The sequence below is a fragment of the Miniopterus natalensis genome, chromosome 1 (genome assembly GCF_054644295.1).
Source record: "Miniopterus natalensis isolate mMinNat1 chromosome 1, mMinNat1.hap1, whole genome shotgun sequence".
NCBI lineage: Eukaryota > Metazoa > Chordata > Mammalia > Chiroptera > Miniopteridae > Miniopterus > Miniopterus natalensis.
Window position 1 is genome coordinate 163,103,301 of NC_142081.1, and position 15,789 is coordinate 163,119,089.

General features: G+C 32.6%; 1 protein-coding gene across 2 annotated transcripts in view; it reads left to right on the forward strand.

Annotated features, from left to right (window-relative positions):
• The first annotated feature begins 213 nt into the window (after positions 1 to 213).
• LOC107541933 (sulfotransferase 1 family member D1-like) overlaps positions 214 to 15,789 on the forward strand; it is a 32,142-nt gene continuing 16,566 nt past the window's right edge. Inside the window, exon 1 of one of the 2 annotated variants that reach the window (XM_016219117.2) lies at positions 214 to 423. The gene's annotated coding sequence lies outside the window, so the exon portion shown is untranslated. Of the gene's footprint in view, positions 424 to 13,032; positions 13,117 to 15,789 lie in introns of those variants that run through there. The other variant, XM_016219118.2, reaches the window with a different exon arrangement.

The window sequence follows — 15,789 nt, forward strand, 5'->3', positions numbered from 1 at the left end:
CAGATAAACCACCTTTCAGTTATGGTTTCTAAAAGCAGCAGTGGAGCCTTAAAACAACGCCTCCCTTTTATAGTTGAAATCAGAAGCAAAAGTAAAAGTTAAGGTAAAAAGCCTTCATTTACTATACATAATTACTTGATAGCAGTTAATGCTAGATGCTTTCCATGGGCTCTTTGTTTCATTCCAGTCCCTCCCACAAGAGACAGCAAAAAGCCTTCCCTTAATCCTTTAATGTTTAAAACAACAGACTTTGTTCACAGCTTAATCATTAATTTGCCACCGCTCTAAAAACTTATCTTTTGCTTTTTTAATGTATAAACAGATTATCTTGGTTGACGGAAACAACATACAGAGTGAAACTTCCATTAACCAGTTATTATAGAAACAAAATCTGTACTTCCAGCTCCTTGAGACAAGTACCTGGTAAGTGATTTATTAATTCAATCTTTAAAGTGCCCATATTTTGTGTAAAACTATGTTCAACAATTGAAAAATTAGAGAATGAGAAATGAAAAATTCTGCTATGGATGTTTTGTCTTCAAAAGGGAATTGTTTGGGAATTATTAGGCACAGATTTCCTATCATAAATGGACAGGATTGTTTTTTATATTTTAAATTGTGTTGAGGTAGTCTGCTTTACTAATTTTAAGTTTATAAACCTCAAAGACAATGTATTGTACAGCTGCTAGGTAAATGCATTTTCCACTAATAACTGCTTTATTTCTGATTTCAAAAATATTTTGACTATATGGAATATTTTTCACCACAATATGTATTCAATTTTTTAAATCATTAAATCAGAGAACCACTACAGTGATGTGTTCTTCACATTTCTGAAAACTGATCACTTCCTCAAGGTTTCTAAAACAAGATTAAAGCTGTTTTATTTTTTCAAATGTACTCTCCCATTGTCACTTTTATGAATAATTGCTTCAGTATGGTCTTGTTTACAACCTATTGTCTTTTCCCTTGGGTTTATTATCAAAGCAATATTCCAAGAACCCTACATCAGTACAGAGAGCCCTGATAAATGAAGTCATACAATATAATTAATTATTTTGTTGTAGTAATGAAAACACTTAACATTTTAACAACAAACTAAAAAGATTCAATATTTTAAATCCAAATATTTTAAATTAAAATTCTACTAAGTCAGTAAGTTAGTATTTAGGCTAATGCCTGTGACCAGTTAATACATTTTTTTTTCCCAATGGATAAATGGTTCATTATTACTATTTTTTTAAAATCTAAATATTTTCCTTAGATACATAAAAATTTAAATATTTGAAGTTTATAAGCCAATGTTCTGAAAATGTTTCAAAGTTATATTTTTATTTTTAATGGTATGTAGGTTTGTACAAAGCTGTACTGGACTTTAACATAATTACATCCTCAATTTAAAATCCAGGAAATATATAGTCAAAGCCTTATATTATTATGTGATACCTAAATTTCCAGATAAAGTAAAATAAGTTTTTATGCGATTTTTAAAAAGTTAATTTTGCGTCACCAGACTCATTTAGTATTTCATGATGGCTCAAAGGATTTAGAGGCTGTTTTCAACATGAATTCCATCCTTTGTTCTTGTAATGTTAGCAAATTTTTATCTTTATTCATTGTATCTAGGGGCAATGTCCTTTTGTGTTCTGAAACTTGATACAAATAACTATAAACATCTTTGATAATGATTTCAAAAGTTGATAGGAGCTAGGTTTCAAAAGACTTTATAAATAGGCAGAGTATTTGCATGGACCTGTGGCCAGGTGGCAAAGGACGTATGACCAGGCAGATTCTAAAATGTTCCAGTTTAAGATACACTAGTTGGTTGAAGCAAGTAGTTATCTACTTCTAGGAAGAATTGAAGGGTTGCTTTATCAAGCTTCACAATGTACATTTCTCACCCCATCTCATCTCACCACATGCTGAAAATAGATTTTAAAGAGGAAGAAGAGTGGAGATAACATTGATCTTTCATAGAGAAGAGAAATTCATTGCTAGGAAAAAGGTTTGGTGATAAGGGGTCTGACATTATCCAGCTGGTTTTCTTTAGGTCTGATTCAGTTCAGCATGGGTCAATTTATAGTTGCAAATGTGCAATTAAGATTAACTTTAACTCCAGCCTTCTCAAGTTGGCAGAAATTAGCAATGCTTTAGCTTACATAAATACCATTATTTCTCCAAGAAAACTGCATTTTGTCTCCTATCCTTAAAAGAAACTTCTACTATAAAAGTTACTGTATTCATAGAAATTAAAGATAGGCAAGGGAGAATGAAACATATTTTGAAAGAATAATGAAACACCTCTGGATAAATATACATACATATGTATATATATGTGTTTGAGTTGAGAAACAGATAACAGATATAGGCAGAAAAAAAGTAACAATGCTATTGTCTTATAAGATGAATCAAAATAAAAAGAGTTAAGTGGTAAAAAAGTGAATCTGTGGTAATAAATATTATATTACATAATAAATACAAAACAGTTAAAATTTTATGCTTTGAATAGTATACTTTCAAAGTAAAAAGAACCAAATCATATACTGTATGTTAAAAGTTTGGGGAGAAATTAGCAGAAACGTGCAGAAGAAGATCTTACACAATGATAATCTATTCAACAGATTAAATTTAAAAAGATCTTAAAGATTTAAAAATATATTGATGTTTACAAACCCACAGCCAAACATCATACTCAATGGGCAAAAACTAAAAGTGTTTCCTTTAAGATCAGGAACAAGACAAGGATATCTGCTTCTTTTACTCTTATTCAACATAGTACTGGAAGTCCTAGCCACAGCAATCAGGCAAGAAGAAAAAATAAAAACATCCAATTTGGAAAGGAAGAAGTAAAACCATCATTATTTTCAGATGACATGATACTGTATATAGAGAACTCTAAAGATTAAAAAACAAACAAACAAACAAAACACTACTAGAACTGATAAATGAATTCAGTAAAGTAACAGGATTCAAAATAAATATCCAGAAATCAGTTGTATTTTTGTATACCAATAATGAACTATCAGAAAGGGAAACTAAGAAAACAATTCCATTTACAATTGCATCAGAAAATACTTTGGATAAATTTACACACGGATGTAAAAGACCTGTACTTGGAAAATTGTACAATGCTGAAAGAAAGAAATTAAAGAAGATCTAAATAAGTGGAAGCACATACAGTGTTCATGGGCAGGAAGAATTAACATCATTAAAATGCCCATACTACCCAAAGCAATCTATAAATTCAATGTAATTTCTATCAAATTACCAATGTCATATTTCACAGAACTAGAACAAATATTCCAAAAATTTATATGGAACCACAAAAACCCCTGACAAACCACAACAATCTTGAGAAAGAAGAACAAAGTTGGAAGAATCACACTACCTGCTATCAAACTATATTACAAGGCCATAGTAATCAAAACATCACGGTACTGTCATAAAACAATGGAACAGAATAGAGTACCCAGAAATAAGCCCACACATTTATGGTCAATTATTAATCCAGGAAAGGGGCAAGAACTGACAGTGGAGTAAAGACAGTTTATCCTATAAGTAGTGTTGAAAAAATTGCACAGATACATACCAAAAAAAAAAAAAATAGACAACATTCTTATACCACGCACAAGAATAAACCCAATATGGATTAAATACTTTAATGTAAGACTTGAAACCATAAAAACTCCAGAAGAAAACATAGGCAGTAAAATCTCAAACATTTCTTGTAGCTATATTTTTTCTGATATATCTCCTCAGGCAAGGGAAACAAAAAAAATAAATAAGTGGGATTACATCAAACTAAAAAGTTTTTGCACAGCAAAAGAAACCATCAACAAAATGAGAGAAAAAAAAAAAACACAGCCCACTGAATGGGAGAACATATTCCCCAATGATACATCTGATAAAGGGTTAATATTCAAAATTTATAAAGAACTTATACAACTCAACACCAAGAATACAAATAATCCAATTAAAAATGAGCAAAGGGCCTGAATAGACACTTCTCTAAAGAGGACATACAGATGAACAATAGACATGTAAAAAGATGCTCAATGTCACTAATCATCAGACAAATGCAACTTAAAACAGCAATGAGATAGCACCTCAAACCTGTCAGTATGGTTATCATCAATAAATCAACAAACAAGTGTTGGCAAGAATTTGGAGAAAAGAGAACTCTGGTGGACTCTTGGCAGGAATGCAGGTTGGTGTAGCCACTGTGGAAAACAGTATGGAGTTTTCTCAAAAAATTAAAAATGGAATTAACTACCTTATGACCCAGCAATTCCACTTCTAGGAATATATTTAAAGATACCCAAAACAGTAATTTGAAAGAATATCTGCACCCCTATATTCATTGTAGCCCTATTTACAAGAGCCAAGATTTGGAAGCAGCCCAACTGCCCATCAGTAGATGAGTGAATAAAAAAGTTGTGGTACATTTACACAATGGAATACTACTCAGTCATAAAAAGGAAGGAAATCTTACCCTTTGTGACAGCATGGATCAACCTGGAGAATATTAGTCAGAGAAATAGAAATACTATGTTATTTCATGTATATGTGGAATCTAGTAAACAAAATAAACTAACAAACAAAATAGAAGCAGACTCATTGATACAGAGAACAGGCTGACAGCTATTAGAGAGGAGTGGAGAAGGGAGACTGGGTGAAAAAGCTGAAAGTATTAAGCAAAAAAGAAAAAAATCTTAGACACAGACAATAGTAGAGGGAAAGGGGGTTAGGGGGAGGTAGGAGAAGGTAAAAGGGAGAAAATGGTGACAGGAGATTTGACTTTGGGTGGTGAACACACAATAGAATGTACAGATGATGTATTGTAGAATTGTAACCTGAAACCCATATAACTTTATTAACCAGTGTCACCTCCAATAAATTCAATAAAAAATATAAAAATATATTGATATTAAATTAAATGCATTTGTATGTGTATGTATAAATACTAGATTTATGCTTATACTACTAATAGATAATACAACTTGCAAAAAAATGATCATATATTGTTACCAAAAAATCACCATCAAATCGAAAATGTAGGATTTATCATGGACACAGACAACAATGTGGTGATTGTGGGGTAAGAGGGGGTGGGTAAAGTGGAGGAAGGTATATGGGGGATAAATGGTTATGGAAAAAAACTATTAAAAATTAATTAATTAATTAAATAAAATGTAGAATTTATAATGTTTGCCTTCTCTAGACCAACCAATTAACATTGAGAGTCTAATTAAAAATTGTTGTAAAATGCAATTGATTAGAAAACTAAAATAAAACCCAGTATATTTTCTTTAAAATATATTGGATCAGCAATCATTACATAATTAAACATAAATTATGTAGTAAATAATAAAAACTAGAAATATTAAAATCTCTGGGATTTGGCCAAAGCTGTGATCAGTGGCAAATTCAAAACCTTAAATACTTGCATATTAAGTTTAAAAGAAAGAAAATGAATTAATTATTTAATTGAAGAAAAAAAAGGGGACAAGATGGTCTCAGGGTCCATAAAACTGGTTATGATTTTTTACTTTATTATGTATAATTTTTTACTTTTGGAAATGCTCATAACTTCTCCAAGCTTCAGTTTCTTTCCCTGTAGGATAAAGATTAATAGTATCTATCGCAAAAATTGCTATAAGGCTAAATTATTATTATAGTTATTTTTGTTGTTAGTATTTCATTGATCTTTACTTTGTGTCAAGCATTGTTCCAAGTACAGTATTACACTCATTTAATTCTCACAACTATCCAATATAATGGGACATAACATAATTCCCATTTTATACATGAGGGCATTGTGGTAAAGAAAATTTACGTACATTATTTGAAATCACACTTGAAAGGTTCTTTTGAAAATGTAGCCCAATCCACAGTCGATGTTCCATAAATGTTAATTTCTCCACCTATCTACCCTTGCCTACTTTTGACTTAGTAAAACAAGATACTTTGACTCAACCTGTCTTGCAACCAACTCTGAAGGATATTGTCTATTTCTCAGTCTCCTACTTAAAATATTCAGGTAAAATCAAACAGCACTATGGTGATAGGAAACCAAACCATTAAAAAAACACCAAAGACAAAATAAAGTTCAAAAACACACCTATACAAACACACACATACACAGTTGTGTTTTTAATGTTGGTACATGTTTATTACCTTATTTCTCACATATATTTCATTTAGGCTGACAAACAAGCAAGGCCCATTTTAAAGCAGAGTTGTTTATGCTTGTAGGAACTGAGATGATGATCTCACCAATGTCTTCCATTGCTATGGTACTGGAAAGCTGTATTAGGCTCTTGGGATTTCAAATTAATTCTTTACCAATAAGTACTTATGTTAAAAGGCCCTAACAATAAAATATTGCCTAATAGTAAATGGCATCCAGTATTTCCTGACTATGTACATTTAAGTGTCTGAAGATATCAAACAGGGTGTATTTAACATTAGAATTTCTGTGTGAGATGGAGGAAACAGGTAAGTGCAATTATCTCCTCATAAAGGCTCAAGTTCCCAAGCACTTGTATGATTAATGACTTGCTCAAGACTAATTATAAGGCAGGGATTAAATATAAAAACTTAGACCCATTAATCTCTTTTTGTGTGGGACTGAGTGAAGGATAGTGAATAATTCTCTAGGTGAAAGAGAATGCATTTTTCTTCTGATTTGAGGCAGGGTTGAAATTTTAAAAAGAGCATGAACTTTTATATTAAGAAGGTATAAATGTAGATAATATACTTTTAGTAATACTTAAGTATATTGAGCAAATTTTACATGCCAGGCAGCATGCTGCATTTTTATACACATTAAATTATTTCATTTATGAGATTATAACAATGACAGTGACACAGCGACAGTGATTCTGTGAATTGAATACTATCTGCTAAAATGAAGAATTCTGTGCTTAAAAAAAAAGTTCACTTGCCCCAAAACTACATAGTTGGTAAGTTCTAGATTTTCTAGCAGTGGACTTTTCCAGCAACAAAGCTAAATACTTTCACCATTAGATGTGTTATGTCCTAGGATTCGAAACCTGGTTTTACCATTTATAAGTTTTTTTGTAGTTGGACAAGGTGCATAAACTCTGAAAATCTCTAATGATAATACGAATCTAGAGTCTATCATTATAGGTAGAAGTGGAAATATATAATATGGAAATTATAACGCCCATAAATGTTCAATAAGTATTAATCTTCTTCATAGCGTAAGCCTTAATATTACTTCAAGTTGTTTTAGCCAACTAAATTTAATTATGAAATATAAGTTACAATTGTTTGTAAGATACAGTATGTGGGAAAAGAACATGGCCTCATTTCTAGGTGTGCGGAGAACAAACAAAATGCAACAATCAAAAGCCAAGTAATTGAATCAATTATTTTAGAGATAAACTGCCACAGGTAATGTGAAAAATACAGACTGGCGTTTTATAACTTTTGAATTTTTATAAGTGAGAAGCTTTGTAACTGTCCACTTTAAGTTTTTATAAAAGTGAAGTAGTATTGTAATGGGGTTTTTTAGCTATAAAGGGGTGTTCTGTTCAACTGCTTATTCTTTTCTTGTTTTTTTTTTTTTCTGTTGTAACTTGAAGGATATAGTTTGCTAATCAAAGAATATTAATTTCACTTAATATTGTATAATGTTAGAGATGAAACAAACTGGGGTGACCATTTTGTACATTTCCAATGTTTTGAAGACAGGTAAAATATGACTCAGAAATAGGTCGTAGTGCTGGTCTGTGGAAGAGCTGGACACAAATACCTCTCTTCAGTTCCCAATGCTGTGCTTAGAAGAACCCCAGAAATACTGCATTCTTATCATTAAAATATTTGAGCCTTTACATAATTAAAAGTAAGCTAATGAGATCTGCTCTGTTTAGGTCAAGAATCTATAAATATTAAAATATCACTTTCTAGGAGAATAATGTAGTATCAGTTTAATATTGAATTTTTCTTAATGATTAAGGCATATCATAACGTTAGGTACAACATTTCATTATTTTAACTCACCGATGGGCTTAAGGGTCAATAGTTTCATTCAGGTAAACATGGACTGACATTGACTTTAACAGTATGAAGGATATTAAATTGTGTCCAAGGTCTTACAGTTATCCTCTAGAGGAAGTTATATTTCAAGGGACATCTTCAGAGAAGTAAACAAAAGATAGTTAAGGGACACAACCAGCTTCTGCAACATTTCCTGAGTTTTTACCAACTCAGTTTCTCTCACATAGTGTTATATGCCACTCAAGGGTATTATCCTTTTAATGACTTTTTTGGCTCTGATTCTTAACTTGAAGATATTCATTTAAAGCTCTCAGGAGTTTAAAGGTAAGTCAAATTTGATTGCATTTCTTCCACAAATACTTTTGGGTGTTTTAGGAATCATAATGCTAATTTAAAATATAGAACCCATGCAAAATTTGAATACACTGATGTGATTAGTTCCTCTTCAATGGATGACCCAAAATAACCAGATATTGGCAAAAACGCAGATATTCCAAAAAGTTACAAAAAATTGTACATAAATTAAAATATTTTATTATACAAGTTTCACACATAAAACAGGGTTAAAACTGTACAATTTGTCCCTTTAGAAATAATTCCAAATAAAATATTATATTATCACTTAAAATATCTGAATATTGAAGGAAAAATATTATTAAAACAAATCATTAGTGTGAATTAGGTTTTCTAAAAGTCATTTCATATGCACTATAGTAGATTAAATCTCCATATATTTACAAAGCACCTTAATGTGTGCAATAATGACCAAAAAGGAATACTGTTTCTTTATCTTTTCCACCTATAATATTCTTTTGTATCTCCAATTAACCAAAAATCATGGTTAAAATTAAATCACAGCACCTGCACTATACGGATCTGATGACCATCTTATCATAATTTGGCACCTTTCTTATTGTTGTCTGTATTGAAGTTTATCTCTTCAGTGTTTATATTTAGAAAGGAGTATAGAAAAGTAATTGATATTGCTGATTCTGTTCTCAAACCATCTGGATTCAAACCAAGTCCTGCCACTTACTGACAGTTTACCTGGGCAAGTTACTTAAGCTACCTCTATGTTAATTTCCCCCTTGGTAAAATGAGGATAATAGGATTTAAATTAGAAGACTTTTTATGAGAATTAAATAATAATATATGCCCTGGAAACAGGGTTTTGTGTGTGTGTGTGCATGGAGGTATGTGTGTGAGAGTGTATGTGTGTATTTTGAATAATGATTTAGAATGTAAACTCCTTATTGATTGGTTCTATGACCTACTGATACTTCCCAGTATATCCCAAAGTGTTAGGTTGCTAATCAAAATTATAGTAGTAACATAAAATAATTCAATCCCTGACTATTCCACATAGAGTACTGGGAAGATTCATTTCGTTTTGGTACACATTCATTAACCTCAGTAAAGTCAAGGCCTCCTGAGAAAAGGAACCTAAGTTCTAATCAAAGAAACAGACACTGTAAACTGATAATAACATACTAAAAATGAATAAAACAATATCAGTATATTCAAGATATGGAAATGGAGAAGAGAGAGTAGCTACTTTTGTTTTTAAATCATGAGGAAGGCTTTTCAGAGGATGTGTAATTTGTACAAGATTTTGAGAAATGAACAGTTTTCCAGGTAAACAAGAAAAGAGTAACAGCTCGAAGACACAAACATGCAATTGCAACAGCTAGATGCGAGGGGGCGGATGCTTTTTAATTGGCTGTTGTTAGAGGCTAAAGTCTAAGTGCAGTGGAGGTAAACAGAAGGAGGGTCAGAGAAGTTTATACGTAAAACACCAAGGTGAAGCTCTTTAAACTTTACCTTTTCAGTTATGTGGTTGTGTGCTAGTTTTAGAGATATCTTACTGAGCGTTGGCAGGGTGAAGGGAGGAACTGCGCTTAGAGATAAGGGGACTAATTTTAAGGCCATTGTCATAGTACAGGGTTTATGATAAGGACATAAATTAAGGCTTACTTGCACTTTTCTGGGTAATAATAATAACGATAATATTAATAATGACTACCCTTTACTAAATATTCACCGTGTTTTATTAACATACATGTTACACCCATCGTCTTATTTCTCCACCACAATAGGTGTGTAAAGTTAGTAAATCATTACCTCCATTTTAAGATTAGAAAATTGAACTTAGAATTTTGATTGTCCGGAGTCACATTGGTAGTGGATGACAGATCCCACATATTAATTATGAATCTAAAGACCTTACGGCCTTAACTACTAAGCTAGCTCATTAAAAGAAGCTGATTTTCCCAGGGACACTGAAAGGAAAAAAGAAATAATCAGATTTGAGAGTCAACTGGATTTGGAAAAGTCAAAGAGAAGGCAGTGTCTCCGAGAGGTTCCTGATCTGAGTGGTGAGGTGAATGTGGTTTCACCAAATTGTACGGCACATAGAGACTCCAGGACAAGAACTATTCGCTGAAGAGCAAGGCTCACAAGTTAAATTTGTGATTATTAAGTATAAGATGTCTAAGGAACATCTGTGAAAAGATGGGCAATAGCAGTTGGATTTATAGGTCTGGAGCACAGAACAAGCAAAGGATAAATCTGCCTTCTGGAGGATCAGCTTACAGGTGGTTGTTAAAATCAAGGAAAAATGTATAAAATAAAAGAGCTAACTATGAAATATGGGACTCCATGAAAACAACAACAATGATGTCATAAATATTCCTTTGGGAAATCAAGAATTAAAGAGATAAAAGATTGCCTGGCTGGTGTTGCTCAGCAGTTGAGCATCCAGGATATCAAACCTATGATCCAGGAGATCCCGGTTTGATTCCCAGTCAAGGCACATGCCCAGGTTTCAGGCTCAATCCCCAACAGGGGGAACCAGTCGATGAATGACTCTCTCTCATCACTGATGTTTCTATCTCTCTCGCCCTTCCTCTCTCTCTGAAATAAATACAAATATTAAAAAAAAAAAAACATAAAAAGTTAATCAGAATGTGGTAACATAAAAATAAAGAGAGGAGAGTTTCAGAAGAATATATGGTCAAAAATATCAAATACCAGCCCTGGCCGATGTGGGTTAGTTGGTTGGGTGTCATCCCATGCACTGAAAGGTTGCTGGTTCTATTCCCAGTCAGGGCACATGCCTGGCTTGCAAGCTCTATCTCCTGTAAGTAGGGGTACAAGAGGGAGCCAAATGATGTTCCTTCCTCACATCAGTGTTTCTCTCCCTCTCTCTTCCTCTCTTTAAAAAATATTGAATACCATATATAAGTGAAATAAAATGTGGATTTAATATTTTCATCATATTTTAACATTGAGAGAACATTGAGAAGTTATGGGAATTATATACATTGCTTTATTTACACTCATCCCTTCTTAATCCTTTCTCTCATTTCCATACTAGTTCAATCGTCATTCCTCTCTTCAAAATCTCAAGTGACCCTCTATTTCCTCATTAATTAAATACAAACTTTGGAGAGCAACATTCGCAACTGTACACAATAGGAACAATTTTCCAGCCATGTCTTTTATTACCCACTAGACAGCAAGTTATATGTAGGCAAAAGGCTTTTCTGTCTTTTGTCTGGCCAATGTTGGCACATAGTTGACACAACTGATGTTGTTGAAGGAATTAATGAATGAATGAGATATTCTCTTGAAAATCAAGAAACTTTCAGTCAGTGCAATCCACTCACCCTCTCTTAAATCTCTCATACATTTCTTCTCCTTTACTTATGTTTATGCATTGCACACACTCATGAATAATCATGATGTCTATTGTTGTTAAACTGCTATCAAGCTCTTACACCTGATCTCAAATGCTATTATAATTCTACAGGTTTTGGCTAAAACCCTCAATTGGATGTCTTCCTTCTTTGAATCTTGATCAAAGATTCTATTTTAGGATACTTATGTTAATTCAGCTTTGGTATATAAACATTTTTATCTTCAAGAGTTTATTAGAGCTACCATATGACCCAGCAATTCTTCTCCCGAGTATATACCCAAAAGACCCCAAAACATGTATTCGCAAAGATATATTCACCCCTATGTTCATTGCAGCATTATTCACAGTGGTCAAGACATGGAGACAACCAGTGTCCTGCAATAGACAACTGGATAAAGAAAATGTGGTACATGTACACAGTGGAAAACTACTCAGCCATAAGAAAGGATGAATTACTGCCATTCATAACAACATGGATGGATCTTGAGAACATTATGCTGAGTGAAATAAGTCAATCAGAAAAAGCTAAGAACCATATGATGTCACTCATATGTGGGATATAAAACTGAAACTTGTGAACACAGACAGCAGTGTGGTGGTTGCCAGAGGGAAGAGGGTGGGGAGGGTGGGAGGTGAAGAGGGTCTTATATATGGTGACAGGAGAAATTATGACTATGGGCGGTAGGCACACAGAGCAATATACAGATCTAGTAACATAGGAACACATACCTGAAACCTATATGTTCATATTAACCATTGTCACCCCAATAACTTTAATAATGTGTTGAAATATGTATAATGATTTTTTTAAAAAGAATTTATTAATATGAGAATTTACAAAAATAAGTAATATCTGTGTATATATTAGTGCATTCCACATAATAGGTACCTCAAGAACTATTGACTATAATGCATATAAAATATATTTTAAAACTTGTAATAAAGTAAGTGTATTCACCAGCTTGTCTCACATATATACATATATATATATATATATATGCACATTGTAATATATCACTTCAGTGTAAATGTACTGCGAAAAATCATCTGATACATTTGAGTATATTCCATCTGTTGGGTTTAGGTTTTTCAGTGTTATAATGTAGCCAGACTAGGATTCCCATGCTAGCCAATCCATAACTCAGTGTCCAAAAATGCAAATTCATAGAAGGATAAATTTGGAAGGGCTCTCAGATGTAATATATTTCAATCTTCTCATTGTATAGATGAAAAATGAGAGGTCATAGAGGTGAACTGAAATACTTAGCATCATATAAGAAAATTTTGTCCATATGGGAGGGAGTTGAAGTGAAGACAGTTTCAACTCTACAGGCCAAAAAGGCTCCTCTTCTACCATACCTTTGAGATGATCTATCCAGTGGAGATATCAAGTATGTAACAAAATATATCTATTTGATATAATTGAGACAGAAGCTGTGTCTACCATTCAGAAGAGCAGATCTCATTTCAGAAAATTACTTTTCATTTCTCATCATTTAATTTACTATAAATTAGCAGAGGATATGTTAAAATTCAGCAGGAATAGTTTTATGTTGTTGCTAGTGTGTTTCGAGATTTACAGTTAAGTTAGGGCCTAGATAATAGAGTGGGAAAAACAGATTTGGTTGCAAAAGGATGACCTCAGATTTAAACATTTTCAATTTGCAAAAGAGTTGAGACATTGATGAAAATGTCCGGAAGGTAGCTGATGTATAGTGTTTGTCAGGCTAGTGATATTGACACTTAGATGTGTAGATCAGCACATTGGAGGGTGTTTAAAACTTTGAATTGGGTGAAATCAATGAAGAAAATCAGAATACATAAGAATTCTGAAGCTATATATGAGTCATCATTTTTTGGACACTCATTAATTTGTCCTTTATATATGCATTTTAGTTATCATTTTTTCCTTACCACTTAATTTTTCATCTTTTACATTTTACCATGTTTTATTTTTCTTCATGGTATTTATCTCTGTGTAATATAATATCTATCCTTTGTTTATCTAACTCCACATTGACCATAAGCTTTATAAGAGTAGATATTTTGTCTGAGAATCTTCCAGTGCTATTTATAATATGTTTGGCTATACTGCAGTAAAAAACAAACAAACGAACGAACAAAAAAAACCCCACCAACATATCAATGGAATAACAAAATAATGAATTATTTCTCACTCTCACATTCTGAAGAAGGGTGAGGGATCACCTCTATCTTGTGACTAGTCAACTGAACACATAAACTCCAAAGCTCCATGGCATTGGAGAGAGGACTGAAGGGTGGGGAAAAGGTTTTGCATCACCCATAGCCCACCAGCCAGAATTCAGTCACATGCTCCCATTAATTACAACAGAGTCAAAAATACAGTCTTTGTGCCCAGAAAGAGGTAAAGATGTTGTAAATGCGTTGTAAATGCACAACATTTTCTCTTCCCCAGGTCCTGCTCTAACACCAGTGCCCCGTATACTGTTTGGTACCCAGTAGTTCCCAGCAAATACTATTAAATAAATATGTCAGAATTTGTTATTTAGAAAGAGGAAGGGAAAAAAACAACATCTGTGAACTTTTTGAATTCTTACGCTTTCTTTTTCACAGGCAGATATCCATGAAATTAATATATTAATAGGAAATAGTACAGTGCTAACACAAATTATAGCCCAATGATGTCTTAGATTTACTCTTGAGGTATAACAAACACTAGAATCAACTTATTATTACCTACTGGAATTGAAACTTTATGGTGTTTATTAATCCCAAGATTTTTGGTAAAAGCAAAAAACAAATGCAAATAATATCTAATTATATAATCCTCCCCCAGTGACACTCAGGAACATCCCAGATTCAGGTTTATATCACCATTCTCTCATATTAGGACTGTTGAAAGTATGCATAATGACAGGGCAGTGGACCCTCCCATTCTAGTAGAGACTAGTCAGAAATCCAGAATATCCCAGACACAATTACCTAGCCCTGAACTCTTTAGTTTCTTACCACATAATTTGTCAATGTAGTCATCATTCCTCTTTACTTTTTGCACTCTAGGCGCATAGATCTTATTTCCTCTCCCAGCATAGGGTCCTTACACATGCTTTTTCCTGGCTGGAAAGTTCTACTCATCTCCTAATTAACTCTTGCTCTTTATTCTAATAATCTACATACCTGTTTTTCTTTTTGCTACTACCATACTGTTTTGATTACAATAGCTTTGTAATATAGTTTGAAATCATAGAGTGTGATGCTTCTCTAGCTTTGAATTTCTTTCTCAAGATTGTTTTGGATATTTTGGGTCTTTTGTGGTTCCATATAAATTTTAGGGTTGTTTGTTCTGTTTCTGTGAAAGACGTCTTTGAAATTTTGACAAGGATTGCATTGAATCTGTAGATTTCCTTGGGTGGTATGGACATTTTAACAATGTTAATTCTTCCAACCCCTGAATGTATTTTCATTTATTTGTGTTTTCTTCAGTTTCTTAATGTCCTATAGTTTTCAGTGTATAGGTCTTTTACCTCTTTGGTTAAATTTATTCCTAGGTATTTTATTTTTGATGCAATTGCAAATGGGATTATTTTATTAATTTATCTTTGTGATAGTTTTTCATTAGTTTATAGATATGAAACAGATTTTGCATATTTCTTTGGTATCTTGCAATTTCATAACCTTATAACCTTTTTAAAGTAAAAGGTATTTGGATGAGGTAGGTAGAATAAGAGTGAAGTGGGAAGGACTTGAAAAAAAAAAGAAGATAAGAAATGGGACTTTGGAAGAGATACAAGTTAAGAAATGTCTATTGACTTCAGAGACTTCTGATTTTAATTATTGAAAAAAGATTCAGCAGCTGCTAGAGGGCCTCAGGAAAACTTTTAAATCTGAAATTGTTAGATTGTCTCATTTTTCTAGAAATTTAGAGAAAAAAAATAACCACTCAGCTAATGTTAAATTGAGAAACAACATGTTTTGGAGTATATTTAGGATATATTTCAAGCTTTTCCACTTTTGACATTTGACAGCTAAGGAGGAATAAGTACCTTCAGTAGAGCTTAGCCCAGAATATAAAATGACATGTG